The 15,786-nt window shown below is 40.4% G+C and overlaps 1 pseudogene; it reads right to left on the minus strand.

Moving 5' to 3' along the window:
* Nucleotides 1-1,113: 1,113 nt before the first annotated feature.
* LOC107787651 (proline transporter 2-like) overlaps nt 1,114-15,786 on the minus strand; it is a 58,577-nt pseudogene continuing 43,904 nt past the window's right edge.

Here is a 15,786-nt window from a genome sequence, read left to right on the forward strand (position 1 = left end):
CATTCTGGGGAGAAATTAGAAATTGCTTTTCATCACAAAAGCTAATATGTACTTGGTGTGATATTAAAGTTTTGAAATAACCTTGGGATCCCATCCTGAACTAGTTGATCTCTTTTCTGCATCATATCTCTGACAATGTCTAGGATTTATAGTGGGTAATATCAGGAGGCTACATTGTAGCATTTTTCTACTTTCTCTCATTTCCTTTTTGTTTTTTGGGTGGGGGTGGGGGATTTAGCACAAAGTAATCTTTTGCTGACCAGTTTTCTGAACTACAGTTTCTTAAAGTAAGCTAATATGCTTTATGTCATGGTTGCACTCATAAGGTGATCGAGTAATAATGTTGCTACAGTCAAATAGGAATGATGTTTGATGCATTTTCTATTTTTTAATAGCAGCATAAAATTGATCTCTTGATTTATAGTAGACCATTCTATTTGTTGAAATAATTTTTTTTTGTATATACAGACACTGAAGTTCATAGATGGAAGGGTTCAGAAAGCTTCCTTGAGGAAAAACACCAACTCTAGTCGCATCTTGGTAGATACCCTGATACAAACTAATCTTCTTCGATTAGTTTCTCGGTCTTTATGGACACGACTGTTGTAAAATAGGTCATCAGTGCCTACCTCTGCATGTTCTTATTCAAGAATCATGTTCTTGGAGTCTAAGCTCTCTTTTTTGCACTGCTGCATATTTTGATTTCACATAAGATAATCTTCTTAGAGTTTGCTAATTGATGTTATTGTTCTATTAATGTTACCATTTCCAAAAAAAAAAAAAGTTATTGCTCTATTTCCAGAAAACATACCTTTTTCCAAATATGAGTATGGGTGGAGAAAACCAATTCCTGTGATAAAAGGGAGTCTTGTAGTTAGGATTGTGATATGATGAATAAAGACCTAGTCTTTCAACTTTAGGCTCTCATTGTTCTGAAAAACGTGAATCTTGTTATGTTGTTTCATATGTCAACTGATATCTTCCGTCAATACCAGCTTCTAAGCTGATTAGAGCTGTGCTAGTGTAGAATATGTGTGTACCCTTCGCAAAAAAGAAGGCACAGAATTCAAACAGAGTGTTGTATACCTGGGGGGGGGGGGGGAGGGGGATAGCTCAATGGCGAAAATGCTACAATTCAAAATGTAGTGTTACAAGTTCAAATCGTAATGGCCTTTTGGCTACTCTTGCTTAGTTCACCCTTCTTACTCCCCCTATTAACCATGCGAAAGGGTGGCAAATGGGCGGATCGGGTTGAATATGGACGGGTAATGCAAAAATGGTGGATATGATATCTATGACTTTTTGAATATGATCACTTCTGAGAGAATTCCTAGTCTCCCAAACTTGAGGAGCCTCCATTTTGAGTCTTCACAAATGTAAAAGTTAAACCCATTGGTTATCTATTTTTAAGTGGATAATATGGATCTTATCCATATTTGGCCCATTTTAAAAATTTCATTATCCAACCCATTTTTTAGTGGATAATATGGATGGATAACTGTTTTTTTAATCTGTTTTCCTGCCACAACTAACCATGCGCAAAGGTAAAGAACTCATTTGCTGTAGATACTGATATAAGACTTATTACTAGTGCAGAAAATAGTTTTGAATACTGAATACTTCTAGGAGAGTTGCTGAGGTTTCAAACATGACAGGAATTAGACTTTACTCTATCTTGACTATTAATTTTGATCTTTCTAGCATAGCTGTAATAATATGGGGCATTTGCGTCGGGCACACAACCTTAAGGTCAGGTTTTAAAGTTTATTTCTAATAATAAGTTGCAAAAATGTTGGGTTTATTATATGCCTCGTGAAAACTCTTCTACGCGTAGAGTTCATCTTTCCTGGAAAATTTAAGATAGAGCTACTTCGGAGAAGCATCAGGATTTACTGCAATGTCATCTTGCATTTCCGCGCATGCTAAGCAGTTGGTTCTGGGTTCGTTGATCATTTGTAACTATCCTCTTGATTAGAGTTGTGATATACTACTGAAACAAGAGGTGGCACCACCCCCCACTTCTAGCAGCTTTCCTCATTCAACACTGAGTTGGGTCCAAAACTCAAGATAAAATGTACTTAGAGTTCCTAATTCATATTTCAACCTGTCTGTCTGTTTGTCTGTAAATTCATTAGCATCCCACTACTTGGACAAATATTTACCTAGGAAAAATCATAACAATCTTATTCTAATGGAGAAGCTGCATACAATTAACACCCTGAATATGAGAGACATTTCAATCCAAATAACATAGGATGAATTATAGATCTGCAAATGCATGATAAGTTTTTGAATCCATGGCAATAAGTCTTACAGCAGCTACTAGTGCAGCAACAGCAATGCAACTAAAGAAGGCAATATTGAACCAATGCCAGGTTTTCTGAAATGAGGAAAGCTGCAGCTTTTTCATTGCAACAATGTACATGTGGTTAGGGAGAATAAATGTGAGCGGGAATGTATTGATAGCACCAGTGAAGCTCATGAAATCTCCAAGGAAAGGTAACAAAGCGGACAGGAAAATGGTAATTGCTAGATATCCACCTCTTACTACAGTTCTGAATGCCAGGTTTCGAAAAGCCACTGCACTTCCTTTGATTCCATATTTGGTATCCAAGTACTCGTATGTTGGACTTGCAACTACCTGCAGTAAGCAATAATAAATGCTAAGTTTATAGTATATGAAAAGATTGGACATTGTGTAGGGCCCACTAAAAGGGGAAATCCCAGTGTTGAGTGTAGAGAACTCTAGGTGTGTGGGTGTACAGCTGTAAATGAGCAGTAGTTAAGTTAAGAAAGGTCGGTGGTTAGTTGTATAAGTAGCAGTTAGTTAGTTATAAACACTGTACATATTTCATTTCTTACGGTTCATCTAATGGAATCAGTTGGGAGCTTCTCTTCTCTTCTCTCTAATTACTTCTGTGCATGTTCTCGTCTGACTCCATAGCTGAGCTCTTCAACATGGTATCAAAGCTGTGAGCTAGATCCCTCAGCTCAGCAAGCAATAGACGAGTGTTAAGCAGCAGTTGTTGAGTAAATTTCTCAGCTAAGAGCAAAAGTCCCAAAATTAGGGCTTTTCTGTATCTGGCTGGAACTCAACGAACATCTCTGCTCCTTTTGAAAAATTGCGAGTACAATCCTTTGCTGAAATTGCGTCGCAATGATGCCAATTAATGAAGAAGTACCGTTTGCTCAAACCTCAAGTACATTGGCTGCTCAATCACACAACACTCAGAATCTCGAGCTTGTTCATCACAATCATCCGCTATACATTCATCCTTCAGACACTCAAGGTTCTGTTCTCATCTCAATTCAACTTCAAGGTTCTAAAAATTACTTGATTTGGAGTAGATCTATCAAAATTGTTCTTCACGGTAAAAACAAATTAGGTTTTGTGCTAGGAACCTATAGAAAGGAGATGTATGATGTGAGTCTACATGAGTTGTGGGATAGGTGTAATGCAATTGTGTTAGCATGGATAATGAACTCAATTTTTCCAAGTCTAAATAGCACAATGATATATGCTTCTAATGCATATAAGGTGTGGGAAGACTTAAGAGAGAGGTTTGACAAAGTGAATGCATCTAGAGTTTGCTATTTGCATAAGGAAATTGCCACACTTATTCAGGGAGTGTCTTCAGTATCTATATATTTTTCGAAACTACGTGAACTGTGGGATGAATATGAAACTCTAGATCCTCCACCCTCTTGTGGATGCCTTGAGTCCAGGCAACATGCTAAACATTATCAAGTGCAAAAACTGTACCAATTTTTGTCTGGTTTAAATGAGTCTTATGAGAATGCTAAGAATCAAGTTCTAATGATTAGACCACTGCCAAACATAAACCAAGATTATGCTATGATTGTTAATGTTGAGAGCCAAAGGAAAACAGGTGGAGGGAATGCCAGTGGTGCTGGTACTGAGATTGGAGAACCTGCTTCACTCTCAAGCAACAGAGGAGCAAGTGGAGGAGGCTACAGACCTAGAAATAACTATGGGAAGGCCCCCCTTACTGTGAATACTGCAAGCTTAAGGGTCACATAAAGGATAATTGCTATAAGCTACATGGTTATCCAGTTGACTTCGAGTATTAAAAGAAAGGAGGAGGACCTAACAACTATGCCAACAATGTGATCAATACTAGTTCAGCACCTTCAACACCTGATATGCAACATAATATATCTCAGTCCAGTTCTCAGACTGTTGGGAATTCATCATCTACACAAGTATCATCACCTGCTCAATTCTTTACTCCAGAACAATACTCTCAAATTTTGCAAATGCTAAATCAAGGAAAGGAAGTTGAATCTGTAGCCAACACAGCTAAAGTAGGACCTACAGGTATTACCACATCCTTTATGTCTAATCTAGTTGATAATAACTGGATAGTTGACACAGGGGATACTAATCACATGGTACACAACTTGGGGTTGCTAAGTAAATTCAAGGAGTTGACAGGTTTGAAAATAAACAGAGTGCACCTACCTACTGGAGAATAAGTAATCATTAAGAAAACTGGTGATTCACACATTTTTCAAGATAGAACTCTTCATAATGTTCTATATATACCAGACTTCAAGTATAATCTGTTATCAGTCTTTAGGATCACAAAAGAGTTAAAATGTCTAGCAACATTCTTTCCCGATTTCTGCCTGTTTTAGGAACTCTTCAGTGGGAATGTGATAGGGATTGGTAAGGAGGATCAGGGCCTCTACATACTGAAAGCTAGTTCACAAGGAGGATTCAATTCTGATTCTGCTAGCAAACATTGTCTGCATACTTCATATGTAAATAGTTCATGTGTAGATAATGTCTTTAGTTTCAGTACTAAGAATAAAACTGAGGGTGGGCATACAGCATATCTTTGTGGCATAGGAGGCCTTGACATCCACCTCTAAAGGTCTTGAGAAACATTAGTACTCTCACAAACATACATGTGAAAGATCACAATTGTACTGTATGTCCTATTGCCAAGCAAACAAGATTGCCCTTTTCCTTAAGTAATAACAGTTCTGTTTCTGGATTTGATCTTGTTCATGCTGATGTTTGGGGTCCCTATAGAGTTCCAACACATGATGGTAGGAGATACTTCATGACTCTGGTAGAAGATTACTCTAGATATACTTGGATCTTTTTAATGAATAATAAGTCAAACTCTGTTGTTATTCTGAGAGATTTTCTTGTATTGATCAAGACTCATTTTAATTGTGCTGTTAAGTGTCTCAGAACAGACAATGGATCCGAGTTCTTTAATGAGCAGGTAAATAAGTTATTAAGGAACATGGAGTGATTCATCAAAGTTCTTACATCTACACACCTCAGCAGAATGGGGTGGTAGAAAGAAGACACAAATATATCTTAGATATGGCTAGAGCCTTGAGGTTCCAGGCTTTCATCTCCTTACAGTTTTGGGGAGAATGTGTAACAACTGAAGTATATCTTCTGAATAGCCTACCTACCACTCTTCTAAGGGACCAATCTCTATTTGAGAGACTGTTTCACAAAGCTCCTTCCTTGCAGCATCTAAAAGTATTTGGAAGCTTATGTTATGCCACTAATGTGAAGAAAACCAACAAGTTCTGTCCTAGAGCAATTCCTGCTGTGCATTTGGGGTATTCTAACACTCAAAAAGGCTATCATTTATATGACCTCAGTAGTAAAGAGTTTTTTGTTAGCAGAGATGCAGTCTTCAAGGAAGACATCTTTCCATTCAGAGACATGAAATCTAAGATCACACCTCTATTTCTTATTCTAGAACTTAAAGTGTCAGATCCTGTATCCTCTTCCATTACTGAGGAAACTCCTTCTTCTCCTGCTTCTCCTACTGTGTCTTTTCCACCATATTCTCATGTCCCTTCTCCCAGTTCCTCATTATCCTCTAAGTCAGTGGTTCAGCCAACTGTAGAGACAATCAGAAGATCTTCTCGACCCTCTAAACCACCTGTGTGGATGCAGGATTATGTAGTGCAGTCTAAGCTGCCCTCCTGTTCTTATCCTATCTCCTCCTATGTCTGTTATGATCACTTGTCCCCTAACTATAAAGCTTCTTTGGCTGCTTACTCAGCAATACTTGAGCCTTCATCCTATGCTGAAGCATGCAAAGATCCCCTCTGGGTTGATGCCATGAAGGCTGAAATAACAAGACTTGAAGAGAACCAGACTTGGACCATAGTTGACTTTCCTCAGGACAAAACTACCATTGGTTGCAAATGGGTGTTCAAGGTAAAATACAAATCAAATAGAGAGGTGGAAAGATACAAAGCCAGGCTTGTAGCTAAATGCTATAGCCAACATGAGGGACTGGACTATACTGAGACATTCTCTCCTGTGGCCAAAATAGTTACAGTAAGGTCTATGGTTGCTCGAGCAACAACTTCTCACTGGTACATTTTTCAGATGGATGTGCATAATGCATTCCTCCAAAGGGACCTTTCTGAATAGGTTTTTATGCAAATTCCAGATGGCTTTTCAATCCAGGAGGAGTATCAGAAGGTGTGCAGGTTCAACAAGTCCTTGTATGGGCTGAAACAAGCTCCTAGACAGTGGAACTTGAAGTTAACAGAAGTTCTGTTGGATATGGGGTTCAAACAGTCTCATTATGACTATTCTCTCTTCACACAACAAAAGGGATCAAACCTGGTAGTCATACTTGTCTATGTGGGAACTAACTTGAAGCTGATTGAGCAAGTGAGGAAGGATTTACAGGTCAGGTTCAAAATGAAAGACCTTGGGGAGCTAAAATACTTCTTGGGCATTGAATTCTCTAGATCAGAAAAGGGAATTCAAATGTGCCAAAGAAAGTATGCACTTGAACTAGTTTCTGAACTTGGTCTGTCAGGTGGAAAGCCAGTGACTACACTAGAGTTCAATCACAAGCTAACCTCTATGGAATTTGATAAGATTGTCACCAAGAATGGTAGTGACAATGATAGTGAACTTGAAGACAAAGGGAGATATCAGAGAATAGTAGGTAGACTATTGTACTTGACCATGACTAGGCCTGACATAGCCTTTGTGGTTCAAGTACTTAGTCAGTTCATGCATGCTCCTAAACAGTCTCACATGCGTGCTGCCATGAGAGTCATCAGATATATAAAGGGAACTCCAGGCCTAGGTCTGTTCATGCTAGCAGGTGGAAATATGAAGTTAACTGCTTACTGTGATTCATACTGGGGTGTTTGTGTGGAAACAAGAAGATCAGTAACTGGTTATGTGATCAAGTTTGGAGAAGCCTTGATATCCTGGAAATCAAAGAAGCAAGGAACAGTCTCAAGAAGCTCAGCTGAAGCAGAATTCAGAAGCATGGCCACAACAGTAGACGAAATTACATGGTTAACAAGACTGTTTAGAGAGCTTAGCATTGAGGTTGAGGTTCCAATACATCTTTTTTGTGATAGCAAAGCTGTTATTCAAATTGCAGCTCATCCCATCTTTCATGAGAGGACAAAACACATTGACATAGACTGTCATTTTGTGAGGGAGAAAATTCAGGAAGGTCTGATTCAAACACAGCATATTAGAACCAAAGAACAACTTGCAGATGTGCTAACAAAGAGCCTGTGTAGTCCACAACATGATTACTTAGTAAGCAAGCTGCGAAAGAAGAACCTGTTTTCATCCCTCAGCTTGAGGGGGGAGTGTAGAGAACTTTAGGTGTGTGGGTGTACAACTGTCAATGAGTTGTAGTTAAGTTAAGAAAGGTCAGTGGTTAGTTGTATAAGTAGCAGTTAGTTAGTTATAAACACCGTACACATTTCATTTCTTACGGTTAATCTACTGGAATCAGTTGGGAGCTTCTCTTCTCTTCTCTCTAATTACTTCTGTGCATGTTCTCGTCTGACTCCATAGCTGAGCTCTTTAACATTGAGGTCTTTGATTAAGGATGGAGAGATCCTACGAAATAAATATTAGTACGTACGTAGTTGATGAAAGTAGAGCGTTACTTACATGCAAAGCAATGATGGATTGCAGGAAAGCAGCGAGGTTGGCTAATCCCCTCAGCCAAACTTACAGGGCCACTGACATTGTTGAGCAAATAGGATGATGATTTGGATCCATATGGCCAATACCCCATGTAAGTAACAACGTGCAGTGGCACAACTCCTATAGTAAACTGAAAATATAGGGCTTTCAACAACAGGTGCTCTTACTGTAGCCTGTCACGCAATGGATTATGAGGATCAAATGAAACTGAACAACATATATATAAGTGCAGGTAGAAGAGCTGGAGAATCTTCGTTTCGTTATAAGAGTATATATCACTCCCTCCATTCCAATTTATGTGAACCTGTTTGAGTGGGCACTGAGTTTAAGAAAGAATGAAGATTTTTTCAATTTGTGGTCCTAAACAAGTCAAAAAAGAGTCGAGAGTATTTGTGTGGTTATAAAAGTTTCTCATTAAGGGTAGAATTAGAAGTTTAAGCTAAATTATTTCTAAATTTAGAAAAAGGGTCATTTTTTTTGGAACAGACCACAAAGGAAATAGATTCACATAAACTGGAACGAATGAAGTACTTATTTTTCTTTAAAAATATGTACCGCATCGATCAAACTGTCCATCGCGCTAATTACTTGGATCTCTGGGATCATTCCTGTGTTATATACAAAAACAAGACTCGCAATAGTTGAGAAAGTTCTGCTTGTTCTGGTTCCTGGAATGCTATAGTCCCTAGGAGGAGCATTAATGCCTGTAATTAAGGAGAAGTATTTATTAAACACATGCACTACCTCCTTAAAAATAATGTAGGACATTCCATCTTTAAGAGACAAAGCAAAGGCTATTGTGAAATAAACTAGACTTAAGAATGTCGAAACTGCCAACCAAACTCTAAGCGCTGACAAATGGGGTACTGCAATGGCGAATAACACACATGCCAATCCACCTATTACGATAAAGTATGGCAGCTTCATCTCGTCATCGTCTCTAAACAGTGTTTACCCTTAAAATTGGATAACAATTAAACTTATAATGTGGATTTAAGAATACGTGATTTCACTTAATACCAATTGAAATATATGAAGATTAATGATAGAATTGTAAAATAAAGTAAATCAAACCAGTATTTGAGTAGAACTCAACCCTTGAGTGAGAGTATCCTCGAACTGGTTGATGCAAGAACAATAAAAATACAATAAGCTGGAGAACAAGAGTGTGAGCGAGAAAGAAAATTATATTGCTTTTTTATCAGTTGTCCCCAAAATGGTTAGAACTCCCCTTTATATAGTAGAAGAATTCTATATATGGTACAATTCTAATTACAGAAGGAAATCCCATGATTAGCTAAACAACCGTTCTTGATTCAACCCGTTATGAGATTTTCGCCATGATCTTCGACCAGTCGCGGATATCTTGCTTTTCTGTTATTATGCTATCTTCAGTATTGCTCGATGCCTGTCTTGTTTGGTCTCGATTGCTGTCAGCCTCGATCTTAGCAGGTGTCTCGAATCCAGAGCTCGGTACCTTGTCTTCGTGCCTTGACCCGATCCACTTCGGGGTTGACCTTCGATGCAATTTCTTAGTCTCGGTCAGCATAGAAAAATCGGGTGGGCCCGATTTTAACCGTATACAGATAGTCCCCTCATTTTTTGGAGTATGACGACAAGGAGCGAACTGAATCTTTAATTCTCTAGTTTGACTTATTATGACGTCATCATTGTCATGACGTCATCCTCGTAAATAACCGAAAACGTCCCGTCAGTACGGTTCCTCAAGTCATTAATGAGCGTTAGTTGGTGGTCGGCTACTAGTGCTTTTGAATCGTCACTGTAAATCCCATAAATAGGCCCTCTCTTCATTGATTCAAATTTTACTTTCACTTTCTTCTCCAAAGCCTTTACCTCTTTCAAGTTTTTCCATTTTGCGAAATCCTCAGGTTTTGTTGTTAACCCCTTCTCAAACACCAAATCCTACTACTTCCTTCTTTCTTCAAACCCATACTAAAAATGGCAAAAACATAAAAAACGGTACCACAAAAAGAAGCTGCTTCATCTTCTCAACCGGCCGGCGGGAAAATGCCGGCGGAACCCCGTATTGAGGAGTGTATTCCCGGGGGGTGCGCGTTAAACTCCAATTTCAAAATCGATAAGTCTTCGTCGGTTCCAGGTCGATGCGAGCCTGTGTCAAGATATTTATGTTCGATAGTAGAGAAATACCTCGAGCAGGTAAAGAAAGACTGTAACTGGGGGGATATAGAGGTGGTGATCGCGACCACCGAAGAGGACATAACTACCCATGTGAAAGGGTTTCTAAGTGCTTACACTTACCTTTTCACGATGGGACTCCTCGACCCCGTCGTCGTTGATTTTTGTCGTCAGTATCAAATAACCCTAGGCCAAATCCATCCTTCTTTTTTGGTGAATTGTTATTCTGCTCCGATTCTTCGTGAGCAAAGTCGAGGGGATGCCTTTCACCCTCGACCACCTCATCAGGTTATACAGCCCCCACCTCTATCGAGGCGGGTTAATAAAACTCCAACGCCGGGCCACCAAAGTGCTGTTCTCGAGCATAGACGAGGACAAGGACTGAGGTTGGACGGGTCAGTTTTTTCGAGTGAGGACTTCCGACCTAATCTTGACTGAGAAGATGCCATTTCCTGAGAAATGGAATATGAAGCGTAAGTATAATCCCACTGTTAGTTCTTATTTATTATTTTTCCCTTTACTTCCTCTTATCGATATCCCTTTCCATGATGTAGTGGTTGCTTGGATGCCTCGTGCAATTCCTAATCTCGAGAGCTGGGACTAATTGTCATCGGTCGAAAGTCAGCTCCGAGGCTTGAAGGAGAATAGTTCAGCTCAAGCAAAGAAGATAGGGGAGCTCGAGGCTTAGTTGGCTTCCGAACTTGCAAGGGACAAAACTGAAGCCGAAAAAGCAAAGTCCGAGGCTGAGGCGATCGTGGCTGTCTATCAGGATGATGCTGAAGCTCCTCAGGCCCAAGCGAGAGAGGCTACCGAGACCGCTCACACTCGAGCATATTGGATTGCCGAACTTGCCAAATTCCAATCTCGGAGGGAAACCCTCGAGGAGATCCACGCTCGAGGTTTCGATCTTACCAACGAGATAGTTAAGGCTAGAGAGCATGAAGCCGAAGCTGGAGCGCTGGCCACTTCCGATGATGATGACGATGATGGCAGCAAGAGCGGGTCTGAGAATGGGGAGGATCTCGATGGAGAAGAAGCTACCCCCGGAAGAGATCAAGAACCTTATGATCTTTCACTTTTGAACTTTTGTATTGGATCCTGATCGGACCTTGTTAATATTCTCATATATATAAAGATCTCTTTCCTTCTGACTTGTCTTTATTTCATTTATGCCTTGTGAAAGTTTTGTTTTATTTATGCCTTATGAAAGTTTTGTTCATAAGTTCGAGGCTTAGGCAATTTGATTGAAACCGAACTAGTGTAGCTTTTATAATCGAGTGAGTACTTGCTCGAACTCGGAGTAGGGTGACCCTTAGGTATTAATTGAGTGAGGATGATTTCTTTGAACTCAAAAATAAACTGGCCCTTTAGGCTCATAAATTAGGCCGATACAGCCATAGCAAAAAGAATAGCTTTCTCTCTTTTTTCGGATTGAAAGGTTTATCGTTTAATCATATAAATTCTGTTGTGCCTTAACACGAAATAAAGGATTTGCTCGAGAGTTTGAACGGTTCCGTACCCATTAGGATTTTCAAGGGTCGATATTATCGAGACCCTTTGTTTCGTAATGCCTTAGCATAAAATAAAGAATTTGTTTGAGAGTTCGAACGCCTTTGTATCCATTAGGGTTTTCGAGGGTCGATATTATTGATACCCTTAGAAATTTAGCCGAGGGTAGCCTTTTTTAACCGATTTATGAAAATATTCGAAGGCCTGTTTAATAACAGAAATCGAACGTCTCCGAACTGTGTTGATTTGGCCGTAGCCTTTAACTTGGGATTCGCCTTTTGGGATTATTCCCCTGTTATACTTCAAACTTGTTCGAAGTATCAGTCCTCGAGTGGGGTGGCCGTGGCCTATAAAATTGAGGATTGCCTTTTTAAGGTCTTACGATCTCAAGGTTTAGTAATTAGATCGTGTCGATTTTTCGGACGGCAGTCCCCGAATATCGAGTAAATTGTTTGAACTTCAATTGTGATCGGCCCTTAAGCCATTTTCCACTATAGATCATAAGTATGAAATTGTAAAGTAATATTTTCTAAAACATGGGGCATCTGGTAAGGAAAAATACTTCTTCCAATAAATTATACATGCATACATGTTTTGCCATTAGGGCTCGAGTAATCTACATGGACACGGTTCATTTGACCGTTTGGTCCTCTACAAAATTTACCTATCGAGACCCTGTCGACATGAAGTATTTTTCTTGTAACTATCCGAGGGTGATGCCCCCCAGTATTCGAGGTTGATTGTAAAGGAGCCTCGGATACTATTGAATTGATCTAAGTTAGCACGAACAATCGTTTCCTCGTTAAAAACCTCGCCGGAAAAACACATTTGGGATAAAAACCGGTCTAAGAAAAAAAGAGTGCAATGCGTGCTTTCAGACCTAAGGACTGTGTTTAAAGAATCCTTTGATGTCTTCGATTAAATACCTATAAACGGTTAGTATAAAATATAAATGAGAATGGAGAAGGTTGTACCTTAGCAGTAATATCATTTGAGGAGTGATATATTCCAATTGTTTGGTAATTGTTCGCCGTTTTCCATGCCAAGTTTGTAGGATCCTTTTTCGATGATATCGAGGACCTGGTATGGTCCCTCCCAGTTTGGACCAAGTTTTCCTTCGTTTGGGTCTCGAGTATTGAGGGTGACCTTTCTCAGAACCAAGTCCCCAATTTTGAAGTGTCAAAGATTGGCTCTTCGATTGTAGTACCTTTCGATCCGCTGTTTCTGTGCGGCCATTCGAACGAGGGCGGCCTCCCATTTTTCATCTAGCAATTCGAGGCTTGTATTCATAGACTTGTGATTTGACTCTTCCGTTGCATATTGAAACCTGATGCTGGGTTCCCCGACTTCAACCGGGATCAGAGCTTCAGCGCCGTATCCTAAAAAAAATGGTGTTGCCCCTACTGGATTTTGACGTCGTTCGATATGCCCAAAGGACTTCGGGCAATATTTCTCTCCATTTTCCCTTGGCGTCGTTCAATCTCTTTTTTAGATTTTGAATGATGGTTTTGTTTGTTGATTCGGCCTGTCGGTTCCCACTAGAATGATATGATGTCGACAGTATTCTCTTTATTTTGTGATCTTCGAGAAATTTTGTCACTTTGCCGCCGACAAATTGCTTTCCATTGTCGCATACGATCTCGGCAAGCATCCCGAATCGGCATATAATGTGGTCCCAGATGAAATCTATGACTTCTTTCTCTCTAATTTTCTCGAAAGCCTGCGCTTCAACCCACTTAGAGAAATATTCAGTCATAAACAAAATAAATTTAGCTTTACCTAGGGTCGATGACAGAGGTACGGCGATATCCATTCCCCACTTCATGAATGACCATGGGGATAAGACTGAGTGGAGTTGCTCTCCGGGTTGGTGAATCATCGATGCATACCTTTGACATTTGTCGCACTTTCGAACAAACTCTTTTGTATCTTTTTCCATATCGGCCCAATAGTATCCTGCTCTGATGACTTTGTGAACCAACGATTCGGCACCATAATGATTTCCACAAGTGCCCTCGTGCATTTCTCGTAGGACGTAGTCGGTATCTCCTGGTCCCAAACATATTGCCAATGGTCCATCGAACATCCTTCTATACAATGTTCCGTCTTGGGCCAATGTGAATCATTCGACCTTCGTTTGTAGAGCCCTCGATTCCCTAGGGTCCGATGGAAGCTTCCTGTTCTTTAGATATTCGATATATTTGTTCCTCCAATCCCATGTCAGACTTGTGGAGTTGATTTCGGCATGGCCTTCTTCGATTACTGACCTTGAAAGTTGTACGACAGTCCCCGAGCTAATCTCGCCATCTTCGACTGATGATCCCAAATTTGCAAGGGCATCGACTTCGCTGTTTTGTTCTCGAGGCACATGCTGTAAGGTCCATTCCTTAAATCGATGTAGAGTCACCTGCAATTTGTCCAAGCACCTCTGCATTCAATCTTCTCGGACCTCGAAAGTTTTGTTGACTTGGTTTACCACGAGCAGGGAGTCACATTTGGCCTCAATGACTTCTGCTCCCAAACCTTTAGCTAGCTCGAGACCTGCAATCATGGCCTCATACTCGGCCTCATTGTTAGTTATCTTGGAAGCTTTGATAGCTTGCCTAATTATATTACCCGTGGGCGGCTTCAAAATGATGCCTAGCCCGGACCCCTTCACGGTTGAAGCACTGTCTGTGAAGAGGGTCCACACCCCAATGACGTACTCGACTTTATTAATAGTTCTTTTTCTACCTCGGGTACGAGGGCTGGCGTAAAGTCGGCCACGAAGTCCGCTAAAATTTGAGACTTGATAGCCGTTCGGGGTCGATACTCGATATCGTACCCACTGATCTCGACGACCCATTTGGCCAATTGGCCCGAAAGTTCGGGCTTATGCAAAATATTGCAAAGAGGATAAGTAGCCACCACGCAGATCGGGTGACACTGAAAATATAGTTTTAATTTCTTAGAGGCGCTTATTAGGGCAAGCGCTAATTTTTTTAAGTGTGGGTATCGGGTCTCGGCCTCACCTAGAGTTCGACTAACATAATAAATAGGAAATTGCGTACCTTGCTCTTCTCGAACTAGAAGTCCACTTATCGCGATTTCCAAGACTGCTAAGTACAAGTATAGTTGCTCATCCTCTTTCGGAGTATGAAGCCGTGGCGGGCTCGAGAGGTACCACTTTAGTTATTCCAATTCTTGTTGGCATTCCGGGGTCCATGCAAAATCATTGTTCTTTTTGAGTGGTGAGAAGAACCTATGACTTCTATCTGAAGACCTCGAGATGAATCGGCCTAGGGCGGCTATGCGCCCTGTTAATCTTTGTACGACCTTAACATTATCCACGACTGTGATGTCTTCAATTGCCTTGATCTTATCGGGATTGATTTCGATACCTCGATTTGATACCATAAAGCCGAGGAATTTGCTCGAGCCGACCCCGAATGCACATTTCTCCGGTTGAGTTTCATGTTGTATTCCCTTAGTATATCGAAGGTCCCCTGCAAATGTGTCAAATGGTCCTCTGCTCGCAGGGACTTAACTAGCATATCATCAATATAAACTTCCATTGACTTACCTACTTATTCTTCGAACATTCGATTTACTAAACGTTGATAAGTGGCTCCAACATATTTTAGTCCAAATGGAATTACATTATAGCAATAGGTGCCGTACTTAGTGATGAACGAAGTCTTTTCCTGATCTTCCGAGTTCATTTGTATTTAATTGTACCCGGAGTAGGCAGCGAGAAAACTAAGGATTTCGTGGCCGGCCGTGGCCTCAATCATGTGATGATATTCGGCAGAGGAAAAGAGTCTTTAGGACATGCTTTGTTTAAATCTTTATAGTCTACGCACATTGTAAGTTTATTTCCCCTTTTAGGGACTATGACTACGTTTTCTAACCATTCAGGGTATTTTACCTCCCGAATGGATCCTATTTTGAGAAGTTTGGTTACCTCGTCCTTGATGAAAGCATGTTTTACCTCGTACTGGGGTCTTCTCTTTTGTTTTATCGGGCGGAACTTCGGGTCCAAGCTTAGTCGATGTGCAGCGATTTCCGGCGGGATCCCTGTCATATCTAAATAGGACCAAGCAAAACAATCCATATTATTGGTAAGAAATTTGATGAGTTTTTCCCTGAGCTCGGGGGTT

Source organism: Nicotiana tabacum, chromosome 13 (genome assembly GCF_000715075.1).
Source record: "Nicotiana tabacum cultivar K326 chromosome 13, ASM71507v2, whole genome shotgun sequence".
Lineage (NCBI taxonomy): Eukaryota > Viridiplantae > Streptophyta > Magnoliopsida > Solanales > Solanaceae > Nicotiana > Nicotiana tabacum.